The 6,493-nt window shown below is 39.9% G+C and overlaps 1 non-coding gene across 1 annotated transcript; it reads left to right on the top strand.

The window, feature by feature from the left end:
- Nucleotides 1-5,886: 5,886 nt before the first annotated feature.
- LOC114841607 lies at nucleotides 5,887-6,005 on the top strand. Its single transcript, XR_003783176.1, has one exon. It is a non-coding gene; the product is annotated as a 5S ribosomal RNA (ribosomal RNA).
- The last annotated feature ends 488 nt before the right edge of the window (nucleotides 6,006-6,493 follow it).

A 6,493-nucleotide genomic window follows, 5' to 3' on the forward strand; every position in this document is an offset into this window, starting at 1 on the left:
GTCATATTAATGGGCCTGTAGTTTGAAGGTTCGGTCAGGGGTTTGTCTTTCTTATGAATTGGTATGATCTGGGATTGTTTCCATAATTCAGGGAACAATTTCAGATTCAGTGAGTTGTTGAATAGACTAGTGTAGTCGATCAGCACTCTTTCAGGAAAATGTTTTAGTATAACTGCGGGGATTTTGTCTATTCCACTGGAGGTCTTATTGGGCATGTTCTTAAGGATGAGGGCTACCTGGGCAGGGTTGGTGAAGTAGTGGTCATCAAGAGAATCTCCAGTTGTCTTATTACTTCTGTCGTCCTCAAATTTCTGTTTGAAGTAGTTTACTTTGTTATCCACAAGTTCCCTGAGCCTGGTCCCTGTGTTGAGGTGCCTGGGGGAGTTTATTGCCTCGTAGTATGCTCCTAGTATATTAAGTTTTGATACTGGTTCCGAGAAAATAAATTTATTACCGTCTTCGGGAGTTTTATCGAGGTCACACTCCGCCCTGTTCAGCAACTCCAGTTGATCATCTTGAAGGTGCATGTCAGCGAGACCTCTATTACTTCTAGGTCTGAAAATTCTATTGACGGTTGGCATGAAATTTTCAGAGTCATGGTAGTTGATTTTTTTGAAGATTTTCACCCAGGGTTTTTCTACGGCCTTCGAGAACTCGGTGCGAAGTTGTTCTCTGACAACTGTCAGAAGGCTCTTCACATTTTGTATCAGCTTAGCTTTTGCTCTTGGGTCTGTTTTGAGGCAGTTATTCAGTGTTCAGAAGGAAAGACTTGTGTTTATGGAGCCTAGAGATTATCCGGTTCACATACTTCTGTATGTTATCGCCAAGTTGAAGTCTAGGGACGGTGGAATTAATAGATTTCAGTATGAGTCTGTTGATACTGTTGAGGTGTTCATTAATTTCTTCTCTGGTAAGATTTCTATTTTTTGGAATTTCAAGGTCGTAGTTGTTCAGATGGTCGCTGAAGTATTTCCAATTCGTAGCCTTGTAGAGACACGTGGGTGCTGAAAGCTTCGAGGGCTGAATCTCAGTATGATTATCAAGGTTCAGGTGAATGAGAAGGGCTTTATGGTCACTGTCGTACATGAGGGTTTTTAATTTATTATTGTGGAGGTATTCAAGTTGCAGTGTGCTATCTGCGATGCAGATGTCCAGGAAAGTTTGGGCTGAAATAAAGGTGGGATCAGCTGGTGGGTAGATTCTTGTTTTGAATTCGAAACTATTACTTCTCTCCCAAGACACCAAATATTTGCCTCTGTCATTATTTTCCCTATCCCCTAAAGTCGTGTGCCTGGCAGTTAGGACTCCGGCGAGTAAATAATAAGTATCTGGGTGGTCGAGATTCAATTATGTGAACAATTTGTTCAGTTCATCAATGAACTCTTGTTTCCTGTTATTTCGTTGTGATGCATAGACACTGGTGATGAAAATTTTCTTATTCATTTTAGAAGTGAGTTTTACTATGGTGCATTCGAGGATAGAGTCTATAGTTGAAGTCTGTCTTAACCACAATCGCCGTGCCTCCACCAAACTTGGATTGGGTTCTGTTCGAGCGTACAATATCGTGGGATGGGAACAGGAGCTTATGTTTCTCTGTAAGTTTGGTCTCTGAGAGAAGAACAATGTCCAGGTCATTTTTTTCAATAAACTTTAATAAGAAAAATCTTCTCTGTTGGGTCACAATGAAGTTTACGTTGATAGCTGCCATCTTCAGGAATGATAGAGTTTATCGATTTTCCAGTGGGGGAGGTGTCTCGTGGGGTATTTTGTTTGGCGTAGTATCCATTAAACCTCTTCGAGATTGAAGCCCATCATGCTGATGATGGAGTTAATCTTAGCGGTGTTCAGGGCCACCTGGTTGCTAATTTCCCTTATTTTTGGAGAAAGTGATTCGATGAGTTCCCTTTTGAGGTTATCAAACCAGGGTGAAATGTCTTGGTTTGCTGGAGCTGGTGAAGGCAAGTGAGATCTAGCAAATTCGAAGTGTCGTGCGGCTAGGGGGGGTTGTGGAGGCCCATTCGTCTCTTATTGAGAGCCAGCAGCTGCCATAAATGAGACAGGATTTCACTTGCTTGCTGATAGCTCTGATACGCCCTCTGCTGTTTGTTTGGCCAGCTTGAACACGTTTTTTCACTAAATTGACTGCGTTCTTGTAGTAGGGCAGCCACGGTAGCTAGCAGGATACCCTGTGTTGCCGCAATTAGCACATTTCAATTGATCCTTTCCTGCTTTCGAATCCAGAATGCATTTTCCAGGTTCGTGTGATTCAGCGCATTTAACGCAACGAAAAGGTAGGCTGCAATTCGAACTGGGATGGCCAAGTCTCTGGCATTTTTTGCATTGGAAGATCTTTTGTTTCTTGAGATGTTCCCAGTATGCACGTTGGTGGAGGAGAGTTTTTACCTTCGTGATCTCTGTGAGTTGACTGTCATGCGAGACTTGTATGAGGAAATTGTGATTTAGCTTCTTCCTATTAAAAATCACTCTAGAGACCTTGACAATGTTCACGTTAGTCAACTCCAGTCCACGGAGCTCAGAAGTGACGTCCTCTGCCGTGAAATCACCTTGAATCCCTTTTAGAACGATGGACTTGGGTCTCAGAGCCTTTGGGGTGTATGTATAGTACTCGCAGTTCTCTGACTTCAGCACTTCGATAATGGACGTGAAGCTATCGATGGTGGCAGCCGAGATGGATACATCACCGGATTCAATGGTCTGTCTCACCTGAAATGATCCTTTCTGGAGGTTTTTATTGAGCAGGAGTATGATAATGTTATTGAGCTTGATGTTCACCACATTTATTAGGGGGGGGGGGTTGACATCTTTACGTTCTTGGGGGTTGTCTTCGACTCTGATCCCAGTGAGGGAGACACTTGGGAAGCATCCTCATGCGCTCCAGCGTTCATTTCGTCAGTGATATCCATTTCCAGGCTGGAAAAATGTTTTCATGGAGAGGAATCTCCTCATCGTTGCTTCCGCCGCCACTCGAGGCTACAGTTTTGACCGTTTTCTTGTGTAGTGGAAGTTTCCAGGCTGTTTGGGTGTTATCATTTGTATTATCAACACCATTTGTGCTGAGTGTCTGAGTCGGTCAGTTGTCAACCACTGGCTTTCTGGGCCTGATGTTGTTGAGGTTAGGAACGACGCTGGAGTTAGGGCGTTGCCTTCCCATACTCTTTCTGTAAGTCACGGAAACGCCGGGTAAATTTTCGAGTTGTGAGAGTTGCTGGTTTCGTCTTTGGGAATTCCATTGGAATTTTACTTCCATTGTCATGGGCAGATTTTCACTTGGTTTGTCTGTTTAGGGTGCTTTGCGACGCCCCATTTTGCCCGTTGCTAGGCATCATATTTTGATTATCAGTTACATAATACACCGTTTGGTTCACTGGAGTAAATTCCTGGCTCCTCCCAGGGGAGGATTCGATAGTTAAACTATTATTTGACTCGGGATTAATTTTACTGAATATACTGATTGAGGTTATCTGACGTGCTACTATTGACCGTTTCGGGTACTAACCACGCTCAACGCTGTTTAGCTTCAGTGGTCGGACGAGAACTGGCGTTTTCAGCGTGATATGGCTGTTGGCTGAAATTAAGTTGAAAAAAATTCTGAATATAACCTATCCGTCATATAATCGAAAATAGAAATAAGGAACTAAACACCGTTGAAAAATAATCTAAATTTTATGAAGTGAAATCAAAAGATGCGTCTGTGGCCGAGTGAGCGTCAAATAGAGTCTATCATACTCCTATACATGGCTAAAAGGAGCTCGATAAATTTTAACTCAAAAAACTTCAGTTCTCACGATTGGACGCGAATGATCAACTACTCGCACAGTGAATGAAAATTAACAATTTTTTTTTGCTGTTCTGAAAAGGAAAAAAATTCAAAAGAAAGAGCCAACGGCACGTGGTGTTCCCAAGCGGTCACCCATCCAAGTACTAACCACGGTCAACGCTGCTTAGCTTCAGTGATCGGACGAGAACTTTTTTTTTTTAATAAAAAAAATATTTATTATCAACCTGGGATCTTTATACATATGTGGCTTACGTCTAATATGTATAAAAATGTTCGCAGGATATATTTAATGCGTAGTTCCTACTTGTTTTAATAACAAACTTAACCTACTTCTTTTGTTTCTTATAGTATATTTATATTATAAATATGTTCACAATCATTGGTAATTCGTGGTTTTTGACACATATGCGATGAAGTGGTTACAGATATCTTGTTTGCTGGAAAAGTATGCAAAAAAAACAGCTTTCAAGAATTCTCATTTTACGAAATTTTCCAATCTATTTCGTGAATCCTTTTTGAGTATTATTAATTGTAAAAAATATCAAGAGTTTCATGAGGGAGTTGATGCTTATACTCGAATGGGAGATTATGTATTTTTAGTTTGGCTAGATCTTTTGATAGTGGATTTGTGCCTAGGAGCTTAGTGTAAAAATGTTCTGCGAGTTGCTTAATATAATCACCCATCATGGTCATTTCTGTATGCTCATACATTTCTATGATTCGTGCATAGCGATCCTCATTTAATAGGACGCGAACTGGCGTTTTCAGCGTGATATGGCTGGTGGCTGAAATATTATTTTGACAAAATCCGATCATATTCTGAGAATTCACGGTCTGAACGACAATACACATCACGAAATATTAGATTTTTCGCGATTAGTCGCGTTCTATTTCCAATGTCATTATCTATGAATACTCGGTTAGCGAGACGGATTCGACAGTTAACGAATGCGCTCTAATGCCGCAACCGAGGGGCAGGTCACTTAGGAAATCATTGAACCACTTGACTGGAATTCAAGGAAGAAATCACCAGAAATCAAGTGATTTCCATTTTTGGTAGTGATTTCTAAAGATGTCTGGAAATCTGTGGAAATCATAAAGAAATCAGCTGATTGCCGAAATCATTAGAAATCATCGATAAGTGTAAAATCGAAATTGATTTTTCAGTTTCAAGTCTACAATTTTGTTATGGTATCGGTGCTTTCGAAATCATCCAATCCCGAAATGTGACGCTATGAAATTTTTGACATCCTTACGTATTGTAACGTCATGTAGAAAACTGCCATTATTGACAGATGTCCCACTCTGGTCCCGAAATCATGATTTCTGTATTGAAATCAAGAAATGATTAGAATCTACCAGAAATCATGGAAATCACAAAAAATGAAAAGAAATCATGATTTCTAATGCTGATTGAGAAATCACGAAAATCATTTGAGAAATCACAGAAATCAACAGGAAATCATCTGATTCTGGAAATCATTGGGTCACTCGATTGCGGAGTGACCAGTCCCTCGGCCGCAACAGGGATTTTAACGATAAAAAATCACTAATGACAGCACCAATGTTTTTGACGCGGATCAGAACATGTAAGATTAGATTAATATCAGACGGTGATTTCAAAAACTTTGCGTCAAGGACATTGTTCCTGTCTTTGATTATTCTTTAGTTCATAGATATTGTTTTTTTTTAATCCAACAAAATAGAGCTCTCCTCCTTCATGGAACAGAAATATTTTCGATTCGGGTATATCATATTCCGGAATTAGGAATATCTGTATTCCGAAATCCGGAATAATATACCGGAATCTGGAATATTATATTCCAGAATCCGGAATTCGGGATATATTATTATCGATTCCGGAATAATACACTATAGTTATAACGCACAATCACGCGGTGCTATTCAAGACCAAGTGTTGTAGCGTCGTTCAAGCTCCCCAGTAAGTGGGTGTAAACTAGATTCAACATATCATTTCACTCCACAAAATTTCTATTTTCGTCAACGATGTTTTGTTCCTCATTTCTATTTTTGATTAGATTATGAATTGTTAGGATAAGTTCAAAATTTTTTTCAACTAAATTCTAGCCAACAGCCATATCACGCTAAAAACGCTAGTTCTCGTCCGATCACTGAAGCTAAGCAGCGTCGAGCGTGGTTAGTACTTGGATGGGTGACCGCTTGGGAAGACCACGTGCCGTTGGCTCTTTCTTTTGAATTTTTTCCTTTTTAGAATAGCTGATAAGCAATAAAATGTCACTGAGAAATACTGAGCAAATAAAATTTGCTAATTTTCATTCACTGCGCGAGTAGTTGATCATTCGCATCCAATCGTGGGAACTAGAAAATTTCCTTACAGGGTCGACAAGTCCATGAATTTTTTTGAGTTGAAGTTTACACAGTTCTTCTTAACTGTATGTAAGAGTGTGAGACTTTATTTCGTAAGAAACACAGATTATCATAAGCAAAGAAAAAAACAGTATAATTCGTAAAACAGGATCAAAATCTTACAACAAAGTGAGTGGCGAAAAAAGATATCTATCCATCTTCGGCTTGAGAGTAAATCCAAGATAACCAAGCACCTGCTAGAGTTTTTTTCGGAAATTGCCACCTAAATCTATCAAGATCTATTGTAGCGGCCAATTGATCAAAACTTTGAATGATTAGATCATCACCAGAGAGGGAGAGAGGGAG

This window comes from Diachasma alloeum, unplaced genomic scaffold (genome assembly GCF_001412515.2).
Source record: "Diachasma alloeum isolate Michigan unplaced genomic scaffold, Dall2.0 Dall_scaffold_01065, whole genome shotgun sequence".
Classification (NCBI taxonomy): Eukaryota; Metazoa; Arthropoda; class Insecta; order Hymenoptera; family Braconidae; genus Diachasma; species Diachasma alloeum.